Below are 13,386 nucleotides of genomic sequence, written 5' to 3'. Positions count from 1 at the left end.
TGGTCTGCAGCCTACACAAGCTGTGTGTTTGCAATAGTAGTAATGTGACTGTCAAGGTAAGTGTTCTTCTGAGTCATAGGAATCGTTCAAAGTCACCAAGACGTAACCAATACCACCTTGCCAGGGTATGGGGATGCAACAGTAATTACACAGTACTGTACTAGGTTACACAATTGTTTACCTGCAGTGGCTGAGGTCAGCTTTGCAGAGGACCCTGGATGCTGATTTTCACTAAGAGATGGGAGGATGAAGTAAAGAAAGAGCCAGTCATTCTTCTTCATTCACTAACACTAAAACTCGGTACCCAATGCCCTCAACCTCCTGCTACTTGTCAATTAAGGAGCTTGATGTATTAAACCTGTTGTTGTGCAGCCACCACAGGACAGATAGAGAACATAACGAGTCTCCTGTGGGTTACGTCTTGCAGGTAGTGTGCGGTGAAGGTCTTCTGATGCTTCCACACGCCCGCTTGTAAAACCTGCAACACAGAGATACGTTTGAAGGCCAGGGACGTAGCAATGCCCCTGACGTCATATGCTCTGGGTCGACGTGTTGAAGGAGGATCTGGATTTAGTGTAAGGTCGATGACCATGCAAATCCAAGCAGAGATGGTGTTCTTCGCAATCCTCCTCTTGACCCTCCCCATGCTTATGAAAAGTGTTGGCCCACAAGAGCAAGCTGCTGCTGTTCTTTTGAGGTAGTGCCTCAAACTCCTTACTGCATATAGTAACAGATGGTCTGGGTCATCGGTTACAGAACAGAGACTCGTTACCCGGAAGGAATCTAATCTATGATCCACTACCCACCAGATTTTTGAGTCTTTGCTACAATCTCATGGATGAAGCTGAAGTTTACCTCTCGCCATCCTTTTGAATGGGTGATGTCATACTAGAGACCATGAAGTTCGCAGACTCTTTTGGCTGAAGCCAAGGCGAGTAGGAACGTCTTCATGCAAGGTGGCGATCTGTTGCCTTGTAGGGAGGAACGTAAACCCAGTTCCATTGAGGAGGTCTCACTTCTGACTGGGGAAATGTAAGTTAGTAGCTTCGTATCAGGAGAGAAAGTTCCCGCGAAGAGGAAATTACTACCCTTTTCAGTTTACAAGGCAAGCCTCAAGGCTGATCGATGGCCTTATACTGCCGAATATGAGAGGAGCCTCCCGCAGATACATATAACTCTGCTATTGCTGGAAAATGACAAATTCGTAGAGAATTTGTATTTTTCCTAACTATACAAACCTTAGCTATTTATTAGGGGTTATACTTTCGGCGAAGCTGAAATGACGAGCCATTAAAATTTAACGAGGGTTAATTATCCACACCGCTAGTTAGCAGGGGGTAGGGAGGTGCTTGCTACCACTCCCGTTCACACACCTGTGATTTAGCTCACTTTGCTTAGATGTAGGACTTCAAGGGGGATAGGGCTGGCGGACAAGTTTGTATAAATAGCTAAGGTTTGTATAGTTAGGAAAAATACAAATTATCTACGAATTTGTCATTTGTTTCGTAACTGGAATACAAACCACGCTATTTATTAGGGGTGACTCACCCATTAGGAAGGGTGGACGTCCCTGCCAATCTGGCTTTTGGCTTTTACCCGGGGGCTCCTTATCTGAGTATGTTAGTACTCAAAAATAAGGAGCCCCTGCACATGCTAAAACCTTGTTACGCAAGGTCCGCAGCCTACGTAAGCTGTGTGTTGAGACATGCAGAAGTGTGACTGTCTAGGTAAAGTTATTCCGAGTCTATTGTACGAAAAAACTGACGTAACCAAGACTTACCCAATACCACCTCGCCAGGGTATGGAGACGCAACAGTATTAGCTTAATATTAGGTACACAAAGGAGCATGGTTTACCTGCAGTGGTTTGAGGTCAGCTATGCAGAGTACCCAGGATGCTGCTTTCCCCACGAGAGGGTAGGATGAAGAAAAGAGTAAGAGCCAGTAAAATGCCCTCAACCTTCTGCTACTTGTCCAATAAGGAGCTTGAGGTATACAACCAGCTGTTGTGCAGCCACCACCGGACCGATAGAGATCGTATTGAGTTCCTGTGGGTCACGTCTTGCAGGAGAAAGGTTGTAAAAGTCACCCGCAGCATTCACATCCTTTCTTGTAAAATGATATTTTCATAAAATAAATTTTTGAATATACTTACCCGCTGGTTATATAATGGCTAAAGTCCCCGACGCCCACGGCAGAAAATTAAAAATCTCTTGCACAGCTTAGAACATATAAGACAGGTGTTCCCCAGCGCCCTCGCGGTACCACAGGTAGAACTATACTCAACCAATTCAGATTTTCCATGCCCCATGGTCTCTAGAGGGGAGGAGGGTGGGTCTAAAACTTATATAACCAGCGGGTAAGTATATTCAAAAATTTATTTTATTATGAAAATATCATTTTTAAATATAAAACTTACCCGCTGGTTATATAATGGCTGATTGACACCCATTGGTGGCGGGTCAGAGACCGCTGCATAATTGGAAATTCACTCAAGAGTTACATAAACAACTTAAGTGGTTCTAACCTGATAAGGAAGCTGACAGCAATGCTCTGCCTCATTTTGTCTGCTATCCTTAGGAGATACAGTGATCCACTCGGGGCTGATGATCTCTAGGAGCTGTCAAACGGTACAACCACCTATGACATGACTGGACCTCAACTAATACCCTTGTTCTGGGCGCTCTCTAGGAACAAAATGACCACCTGACTAGGTCAAAGATTGCGGAAGATTTCCGACCAATCTTCACGTACAATCATAAAAATATATATAACAGTTCCAAGAGAAGAACAGGGGTACTAGGAATTTAGGGAAATGTAGTGGAGAATGTTTCACCTACTACTGCACTTGTTGTTGCAAGTGATCCCAAAACGTAGACGTCTTCAAAGAGACTGAACACGGCAAAAGTAAAGCAAGGCGTATACAGGATTACCCCTTAACAAGACCGTATACGCGATGCTTTGCAGAGAACAGTTTAGCTAAAAAATTACAGAAGTTTCTACAGCTCTAACTTCGTGAGTCTTTACTCTTTCAACCTCTTATGATCTGTCACCCAACTGTGTGGAAGAACCTTTGTAATCAAAGTCTATACGAGATGACAATGTTTAGACATGGATAGCGCAGGCTTCTTGACCATGCACCTAAGAGTTATGAATAGACTCTTAACTTCTTTGTTCTTGTCCCAATAAAAGTTCATCGTTTTAATCGGGCAAAAAACTCTTCTCAGCCCATCACAAACCAAATTTGAGAGAATAGTGATCCCGAAAGATTTAGGCTATGGATGAGAAAGATGTTTATTAATGACCAAGAATCCAGGTTGCAAGGTACCTATGGCTTAACCAATGTGAAGTCTGTGTTCTTGCTAAAAGAGTGAACTTCACTGACTCTCAACTATGGTAGACCTACTCAGAGAGTCTCCAAAGTTAGGCCTTAAAAAGAAACCAAGTGTAAAGGGTTGGATCTGTCACTACCGCGAAGCTCCAGAAACGAACAATACATTTCAGGCTGGAGCATCTTGCTGATGCCTCCAAGTCCTCTCAAATGATCTGAGATGATCTATAAAGTCTCTATTTGATAGAACCAATCTTTTGCGTCTGAAGACAGACGTCCGCATATTCCTGTACCCTTTGATGGTCGAGGAGGGAAGAAAATGTGTTTTCTTCTAAGGTCTAAGAAAAAATAGGCCACTTGTTTAAGAGTTACTTAATGAAGACCCGGCTCTATCTCTACACCACTCCATAAAGCACTCTAAATGGATTGGAAAACCTTGAGGCAAATGTTCTTTGTACAAGCGAAAGCCTCAGCTGTCTCCTTCGAACAACCCTCTAGATCTTACGGGTTTTCCGAAATACTGGAGGCAGCTAGACCTAAAGCTTGATGGTTTAACATTAAACGTTCGTGAATCTGACACGGGGAAAAGGACTAAAGACATGCTTCCAGCATGCACCCAGCATGGTTCCAGCATGAGTCCAGAACGGTTCCAGCATGCTGCCTACACTCAACATGACATAAGAGAGAATCGGGATCTAGAACCACCTCCCGAAACTCGTCCATATCGGTCGCATGAAACCGATATTAAAACTAGGCTTGTTGAAAAGAAGCGTCAACCACGTGAACCTCATGCTGTGAGGTTAAGACCTGATTCGTGAGTAATCAGCGAGTGTTCAACAAACTTAAAGCCAAAGCTTGACAAGAGGAAGCGTTAGCTGCGAGGCCAGAGAGACGCGAAGGAGAGACAATAGTCTGGTTAAACTGCTGAGAAAAATACTTGAATGTATGCGTCTAGCCTGCGACCATAATGTCGCATGTGGTTGCATTTCCGTAAGGTGTCAGCGTGCTGTATGCGTTCACCTTGTCGTGTGGGGGCAGCGCTGTGTGCGCGCCCCGCTTGTTGAAAATCCACAGCGTGCTGAGTGGAAGCGACAGCCTCGCGTCCGGTCATTAACGGAAAGACGGAACTGAATGCCGCGAGTTGTCCACGTGTAGGATGCGTCCGCATGAGTGATAGTCACGCGTCCCGCAGATTGTGAAAATGGGACAACTTGTTGAAAGGATCAACTTTGACTGTTAGCGTCCAACATACGACCAGACTGGTGTCTGCGTCTGGGACTGCATGAGGGAGAGACCAGAACTTGCGTCTGTGTCTGCATGACGTCTGCCGTAAGAGAAAGACCAGACTGCTACAAGCACCCGCTCTAACGCTTCTCGTAACACGAGCATATCTCTGCGAGGAAGCGTTATTAAGCATAGGAGAACTATGCCTTCTGACACTAATCGGAAAACCATTTCTTTGATATATGGTAGTCCTAGACTCTTTAGGAGAAAATTTTCCCCCCTGAGAATCGTAAGCGCTAAACACAGATGAAATAGACCTCTTTTAGCTCAGACCAAATCTACACTCGCGATGTAGCGAGTGCGCCAACTCGAGTATGGGCGAAGGCCGGGAGAAAACATCAACCGCAGTCCTGTGAGCGACCTGGGAGAGTCCCTATGACATTTCAAGCGCGCCTTGTGCGCGAACTGAACGTATCCAATGCTGTGAGATACCGTCAACAGTAGTCGCTAGACCTCAGAAGAAAGAAATAGACCTTTCTCCAAACTGGGGAAGGAGAAGTGTGAACAGAAGCAAACTGAGCACCGTTTCCCCCGAAGAACTATGTGTCTAACACAATTCTGGTGCCGACACGTCGCCTTCCTCCGAAAAGAAAAAACTTCCGGCGAACGTTAGATACTGCAGGATAAGTTAATAGAAAACATGCGACTCCTGAAAGGTCTTGGACAAATAGATTGGTGACTACCAATTCTAGGTTATGTGTCCTTCGATGAGGACAAACTCCTTCCTTCCTGAAAGTGAGTCAGAATCCACAGGAAGAGCTAGGATTGTATGTGACTTGTCTGACTACTGCTTCTCTCGCGGAAGAAAAAACACACTCGGTTGCTTCCTGTTCAAGCATCAAAACACGACTGCTGCGAAGATAAGTTCTGTTCGCGTGCATACATGACGAGTAACTACCTAGTCTGGTAGACAGGGAAAACGTAGAATGTTATTCTCGTCAGGGACCTGCATTCTAATATGCAGAAAACAGTTACAAGATCCATGATACCATAGCGATGATGAACTGATCGCTTCAAGACATTCCAACTCCGCTCTTTTCAAGATACTATGTCACATGGTTGGGATGTCATAGATCGCCAATCATACGCGAAGAAAAGAGCGTTACTTCATCATTCCAAAGTGGAGAGAGACCGTCTTGGACTGCATCAACAATATCGCTCGGCGGAACAGACGTTTAATGCCCAAGGTCCGCGAAGAACCTCAGCCTACCGACCTTCCTTCTCCCAAGGGTTGGAACAAGTTAGAGATATAGGACTAGGGGCAAGGTGAAAACGAACAAACACCTCCTCCAGAGCACTGCGCTCTGTTTACGAGTCACTAACAAGAGCGGTTTCAAAACATAAAACATTAAATCATAAAAGATCTGCCCGTGGAGGGAGATATACTTTTATGTTCTATTCTCATAAAGGCCTTAATGCCCTTTCTGTTGTAACAGCTACAAGAGCTGTATCAATCTCTACAGTAAGGTTCGTTATTTTCCTGAGAATTATTTAATGTTAATTCATTACTTTATTTTACCATTAATTTACTAGGCCATCGTTCCCTAAAGGAGCCCTTTGGGTTAAAGCATCTTGCTTTCCCAACTAGGGTTGTAGCTGGCTTGTAATACCAATAAAATAAAATACATAGCGACACCATCAACTCAACTAGCGAAACTCTGAAGTCGAAACGAGGAGCAGCAGGTAAAAAATATGAGGGAAACTCTTTAGAAAAATTCTCATGAGTTTCTGCAAGTTATTCCCTTCCTTTTATAATCTCTATCCTAGGAAGACAAGTCTTGATTCTTAGGAATCCAATCCTTATGATTCTGAATTCAGACCTCAATACCTAGAGGTTTTAATTCTAGTTCTCCCAACCAAGAGTTAGCCCAGCAGGCCTTAGTCCGAGAATATATCTTTCTAGTTAAGATTTATTTCTTAATATAGTGCCTGGAGCAACAATAACTTAACAATAGACGTTCATGGTCAGGTAGACATCAAAGTCTAAAGTCATAGGTAGCGAAGTGTCCACACTGATGCTGAAGCGCCCACACTAGTGCTGAAGCGTCCACACTGACGCTGAAGCGTCCACACTGGTGTTGAAGCGTCCACACTGGTGTTGAAGCGTCCATACTGACGCTGAGGTGTCCATACAGACACTGAAAGCGTCTACCCTGACGCTGAAGCGTCCACACTGACGTGGCGCTTCGCTCCATTCCGTCGACGTTCCGTTTCCATTGCCGCACCGTTCCGATGCCGCTTCGCCGGCTCTGCTGCTTGGCGAACGACAGCGCGTCTGTATAGACTAATACTAGGTGCTATGAGCCGTCGGTTTGCGTCGAGCAGTCTAAGTAAAGCATCCACTTTCCCCCACCATTGAACATTGCGGTAGGTAGGCCGCCTGTGCGACAATGAGTTCTCACAGTTAAAGACACGACGCCTGTGCGTCCGTGTCAAAGACCGGAATCGAGACACCCAACCGCACTGTTAACTGCAGTCTGAAAAGACTGCATAACCGAAGATAGATGCTGTTTCATGCCTAACTACAAAGATCAAGGATCAACCTTAAGCGAAACGTATTCAGCATTATCTTCGTCGAACCATAGCGCTAGCCACTGTCGAGAGACGACACCCATCAGGTGGTGGCACTGCGTCTGCGCCGCATGAAACGTAACACACGCAGAACGAACCTAATTTTGTTTTCAGCTTAGCGCCTTTGAAAACACTAATACCTCGCTTTATCTATAGCGAGGGTGAGCGTTTTGGTGATCGACAGAAAACGCTCGAGAGGACTTCAGATCGGGTCTAAAAGACTGTAACGCCTGGTTACCCTCTCGATTCCTTTCGCCGTTCGACTTAACTTCTCCCCTGGGTCCAGGAGCTCGACAGAGGTCTAAGTCTAGGATAACGACAGGTCGGAATAGAAGCACTCTCCACTGAATAAAAATTCACTGCACAATTTATCACTAAAAAAAATTAGCAATTTACTCTTTGGCACAAAGATAGTTTCATAATTACCTGAAAGCCAAAGTATATACTCTCTCAAAGGAAATGAACTCTGTAGGGAGAGACTTATAATTCTGTCACTGGACAATTGTTTGAATGGGAAAGCAAAAGTACCGAATCCCATATAAAAGTAACAAAATATTAAATATCAAATATTACCTTAATACAGTAGATATAAAAATTATAAATTAAAATAAACCCTTAAATTAAGGGGTTCCAATAAAAGATGAATCATCGCTCGCATCATTGGAACATCTACAAATAATATACGAACAATTTAGTATTCCGAAAACCAAAGCAACAAGGATACATAGAATCGTGCGCTACGACGAATGTAAAGAATACTGCATCATATAAAATAAACTGAACTGTAACTTCCTTTAATCTCTGTTACTGAAAGGATCAATTAATAGCAAAATAAAATGTTCCTTTGATAAAGTACAATTAAAGACTTGTGAAGTAAGAAGAAAGTACTATTCATGAAATCGCTACAATATGTGTAACAATTTAACGATACTGATTACTGCGTAACAAAAATAAACTGAACAGTAGTTAATCTTTGCAAACAGATCGAAGATTATCTAAAAAAAAATATTAAAAGGATAAAATTTTCTCAAAATAATTCCTTTAATTTAATTTATAACTAAAAACTCTAAAAGCATAATCACTTATATTCTTTGTAAAAGGTAAGACAGACTTTTAGCCTACGGAAGAGGCTGTGACGTCATCAATGGTCGAAATGTTTACATTTCGCCCCTATGCTTTAGTGAGGTTTAAAATAGGTTGAAAAACCTTCCAACCCTACCTTTTAAGTTATAAATACGTGATCACAGATCAAATAAAACAAATATGCGAAAGCCAAAACTCAAAACGTTAATACATCCCAAATAACGTCCAAACAGAGTAAGAAAACGAGAGAATTTCCAATAGTTCAGCCAGCTATGGCGGCAGAGAAAATCTGAATTGAAGTTCTACCTGTGGTACCGCGAGGGCGCTGGGGTACACCTGTCTTATATGCGCTAAGCTGCGCAAGAGATTTTTAATTTTCTGCCGTGGGCGTCGGGGACTTTAGCCATTATATAACCAGCGGGTAAGTTTTATATTTAAAAACATGCGTCACAGCGTAATATGCTAAGAAGGATCAGGGGAATACCTATGCACCTGACATCGTGAGTCGTCACGTTGAAATGATGTTTTGGTGATCCTCCTTTAGTCTCTCCAAGTGCTGATGACAAGAGAAGGGACCCGGGTGGGCTGTTACCGTTCTCTTAAGGTAGAGTCTCATACTGTACCCTGGGTACAGTAAAGATGATCTGGATCGTCCGTTACCGAGTGGAGACTTGTGTAGGATCCGTCACCTCTTCTGGCGACATACTCGGGGACAAAACACAACATTGCCTTTCGCCCTTCTTATTAATGGGCAATGTCGAAAGAGAGACCATGAAGTTCCTTGACTCACATGGTTGCTGTCAGAGTGTGAAGGAACATTGTCTTCTTAAACCAGGTGAAAATTTGTTGCCTGGTGAAGTGGAACATAAGGAGGTTTCCTTAGAGATCGAAGAATTTGAACCATGTTCCGAGAGGAAGGTCTTAATTCCGATTGGAGAAAGGCAAGTTGTAAGTCTGTATGAGTCAGGAAAGGTCTAGCGATGAGAGGATGTTCCTTCCTTTCAGTTTGAAGGTGAAGGATCAAGGTTGAGTGATCATCTTTACCTGTTGAGACTGATTAGGGGGTCTTTTCCTCTTGCATTTACTCGAGGATTCCGGTATTGCTGGAATCGAGGTATTGAGTAGAGAGAGTAATTTTCATATTGTAATATATAGGGGTTTGTGTCCAAGAAAGCTGTATGGTTTGTGTATATGAAAAAAAAAAACTTTTTTTCTTTCTGTAATTTGTATATCCCTCCCTGCCGCCCCCCCCCCCCCCCAAATGCCTTAATCCGTTATTATTTCTTTCTAGGTACTAACCGCAGCCCCCTACACTCAGTAGGGAAAGGAATTTAGACTATTCTAAGTACTATACCTATACTGTATATAGGAAAGATGAAGTTTCCAAAAGAATAGTTACTCAAGACTTGTATTATAAATATTTCTGCCCTACTACATGGTAACTTGATTCAAAATTAGGAGCCATTGAAACTAGATTAGTCTTATCACTGACCTAGGTGGTAATATATTGACACAGAGGGTTTATGGACAGTTTTTTTCAAATACTTGCCCCCAGAACCAGGTGAACATAAAGTGGCAGAGAACAGTATTTTTTCAGTGATAGCCAAACTTTATGTGTTGTCAAGTCCTAAACCCAGTGGATTGTTCATGCAGACTATGAACCACAGTGTTGTGGGGTTCTCCTTTAAGTTTCAAGTTTTTTCCTGTCATAGTCAGGAACAAATCTGCATGATCCACCTGAGTATGTGGCTAGTCAGAGGGAAGACAGTTATAAGCAAGTTTGCCAGGATCTTCTAGTTTTGCCGAATGAATTGCAATCCTTGTTTTATGAATCCTTTGTTCGTGAGGCAAGCTACAGGTATTTGAATGTATCCCAAATAGATACACGGTTAGGTGTGCCTTTGTTTATACTAGTATAATTAAAGGAAAACTTGAGTGTGTCCAGCATGTAAATAGTTCTTTTTTTTATTATTCAAATCTTTGTTTTATCTTGATATCATGAGGCTGGAGTGTAAAGGGATGCTAATTTTGCATTTAATTGCTTATTTGAGTTGACAAAATAATGTTAATGTAATCCTATCAGTTTTTTTTTCTTTATCAAAGAAATATTTTTCTTGTTTTTATGAAGACAGAATTTCATTCCAGTCCCTTTCACCCTTGTGTTCCCTTGCCACTTTTTTTTTTCTTAGTATCATAATTTTTTTTTTCTCCCACACTGTGCCCTGTTGTCAGTATAAAAAAAATTCTTTCCCTTTCACCTAATGTTCTGACATTTTACTTAAGTTTGAAACCATCTAACCTAAAGAAGATAGAGCTATTCACATATACTGCTCATTTTTCCCAGAAATGAATCAACGGTCATCTTCCGCATTTATTCAGCAAGCTCAAGGCAGGATAAATAAAAGAAGGAAGTAAGGTTCTAACTGGGTCCCATTGCCCAGTATAAATCAAGGGGTGGTGTCCAGTGCTCCATTCTCTTGACCTGTTGGCTAGATTTTTGGGTATTCCACCGGTGTATATTTTTTGTGTAGTGAACGTTGGGGTGTGGTCGGCATTCGGACACTAGGCAGTTCGGGTGCTACCTCTGGCCACAGTCCGCAAACAACTACATAATGACACCAACCACACAAGACGTTATACTGCCTGACAGACGGGTGCCGAGGAATTCCTCAGATATCTAGACAACCTTTTTGCAACTTATTGCAATAAACCTCTGTGGAAGAGAAGGTACTGGGTAGTCTCCAGGCATACAATCAATATCACGAGATCGAAAAGCTAAACTAGTTAGTTTAGCCTCAGGAAAACAGGAATGAGGAAGTTCAAGTTTTTCATTACTCTGTTTACTGTCAAAAACATCAGCCAAAAGGGTTGCCTTTTCCTTTGGACAGTGAGTGACTGAGCCATCTGGTTTAAGTAAAGGAGTGCATCTACACCAAAGAGTGCAGATTTAAGGGTAGACCACCATTTATGTTCCTGAGTTGTACCAGAAAGGGTTTCTTTTATGGTTAAATTGTACTCCTTTTCAGTTGAGGCATAAACTCTCTGAGCAAAAGCTCGAAGCTGAGTATAGTTGTTCCAGGTCAAATCTGATCTGTTACCCTTCCAAAGATGATAGGCCTCCTGTTTCTCCAAATAAGCACGTCTACAATCATCATTGAACCACGGTTTGTCCTTCACTCGGTACCTTAGCACACGAGAAGGGATACGCCTATCAATTAAGTTGACTAGATTCTCATTCAAAGGGACAACATGATCTACACTATTATATAATTGTGACCAATTCAAGCACAAAAGATAATGCAAAATCCCACTCCAGTCTGCTTGGGATTTCATATAAATTTTACAAGAATATGATATATCAGGGACAGGCTGCTCAGTCTTCACTAATAATGAAATCAAGGCATGATCAGATGTCCCGACTGGAGAACCAACCTTACTAGTTATAACACCTGGGGAGTCAGTGTATACGAGGTCCAAGCAATTACCAGACCTGTGAGTAGCTTCATTTATGATTTGCTCACAACCTGATTCAGAGGCAAAGTCTAAAGCTCTTAAGCCATGGCGATCGGTAGGAGCGATAGAACTTAACCACTCCCTATGGTGAGCATTAAAATCACCAACAAAGACAAAAGAAGCCTTTCTATCATCTTCTTGTATCTTAGCCATAATGGTAAGAAGACAATCGAAGATAGAATCATATATGTCTGGATTCCGGTACATCGAACACAAATAAAAGTTGTTATGCCTGCCACAAACTTTTATTACCTGAATCTCATGACATCCACATTGATAGCAGGACTTCTGAGAAGCAGGGTACTCGGTCCTAATATACACCGCCATTCCCCTGGCCCTAGGGATGGCATCACGTTTCAACATTATTGGCTTCTTAAAACCAGTTATAAGGAGCTCAGATGAGTGCCTCATATTAGAAACCAAAGTTTCTGAGCACAAAAGAATATCATACTGTCTGGACGCAACTGTAAGGTCTTGGATATTTGCATGAAGACCACAAATATTGCAATACAGAAGATGACATTGACGAAATCTAGGACATACTGGTCCCGGATTTCGCTCAATGTCTCCAGACAGCATAAGAATTAATAGAAATAAAAAAGAGACATCATACTTAAAAACTAGATTAACAAGAATTATAACAAAAACAATACATACAGAATTATAAACAAAGTGATTGATGATACCCATAGACTATAGTAAAAAGTCGGAAAAACTGGTCAACATGGAGGAGCCGATACACCATGCAAGGCTAAATACCCTCCAGGATAGCCACTTCAACTGAAGGGAGGACAGTAAGGATGGTTTTGAGAAGAAAAATAATCAGAAAAAGGAAAAGACAACCTCTTGATAAACCACCAGGCATCCATGGCCCTTCTATTAAGCCTGCCCAACACACCATTTAAAAAAAAACAAGAGGAAAAAAAAAAAAAAAGATAGAATAGTGTGCCTGAGTGTACCCTCAAGCAAGAGAACTCCAACCCAAGACAGTGAAAGACCATGGTACAGAGGCTATGGCACTACCCAAGACAAGAGAACAGTGGTTTAATTTTGGAGTGTCCTTCTCCTAGAAGAGCTGCTTACCACAACTAAAGAGTCTCTTCTACCCTTACCAAGAGGAAAGTACACTGAACAAATTGCAGTACAGTAATTAACCCCTTGGGTGAAGAAGTGTTAAGTATCTCATTGTTGTCAGGTGTATGAGGAAAGACGAGAATATGTAAGGAATAGGCCAAACTATTCTGTGTAAGTGTAGGCAAAGAAAAAATAAGCCGTGACCAGAGAGAGGGATCCAATGCATTACTGTCTGGCCAGTCAAAGGATCCAATACCTCTCTAGTGGTAGTATCTCAATGGGCGGCTGGTGCCCTGGCCAACCTACTACCTACGGCCTTTAATCCTAGCTGATTGAAGTGGAGGTACCCTTCAGGTCCTGACCATAGGTCTGAACCAGAACAAGCCCCCCCCCCCTTTTGACGAATCCGAGAACAGCATCAAATGCGGAGGAAGGACGAGAAGATCCACTCCCTTGCAAGAGGTTTCCGTAGGTCAACCCCCTTTGCAAGTCTAATCGTTCTGCTGGTCCCAGTCCGGTTAATCGTTGCTT

This window comes from Palaemon carinicauda, chromosome 43 (assembly GCF_036898095.1).
Source record: "Palaemon carinicauda isolate YSFRI2023 chromosome 43, ASM3689809v2, whole genome shotgun sequence".
Lineage (NCBI taxonomy): Eukaryota > Metazoa > Arthropoda > Malacostraca > Decapoda > Palaemonidae > Palaemon > Palaemon carinicauda.
Note: the sequence above shows the minus strand (reverse complement) of the source record.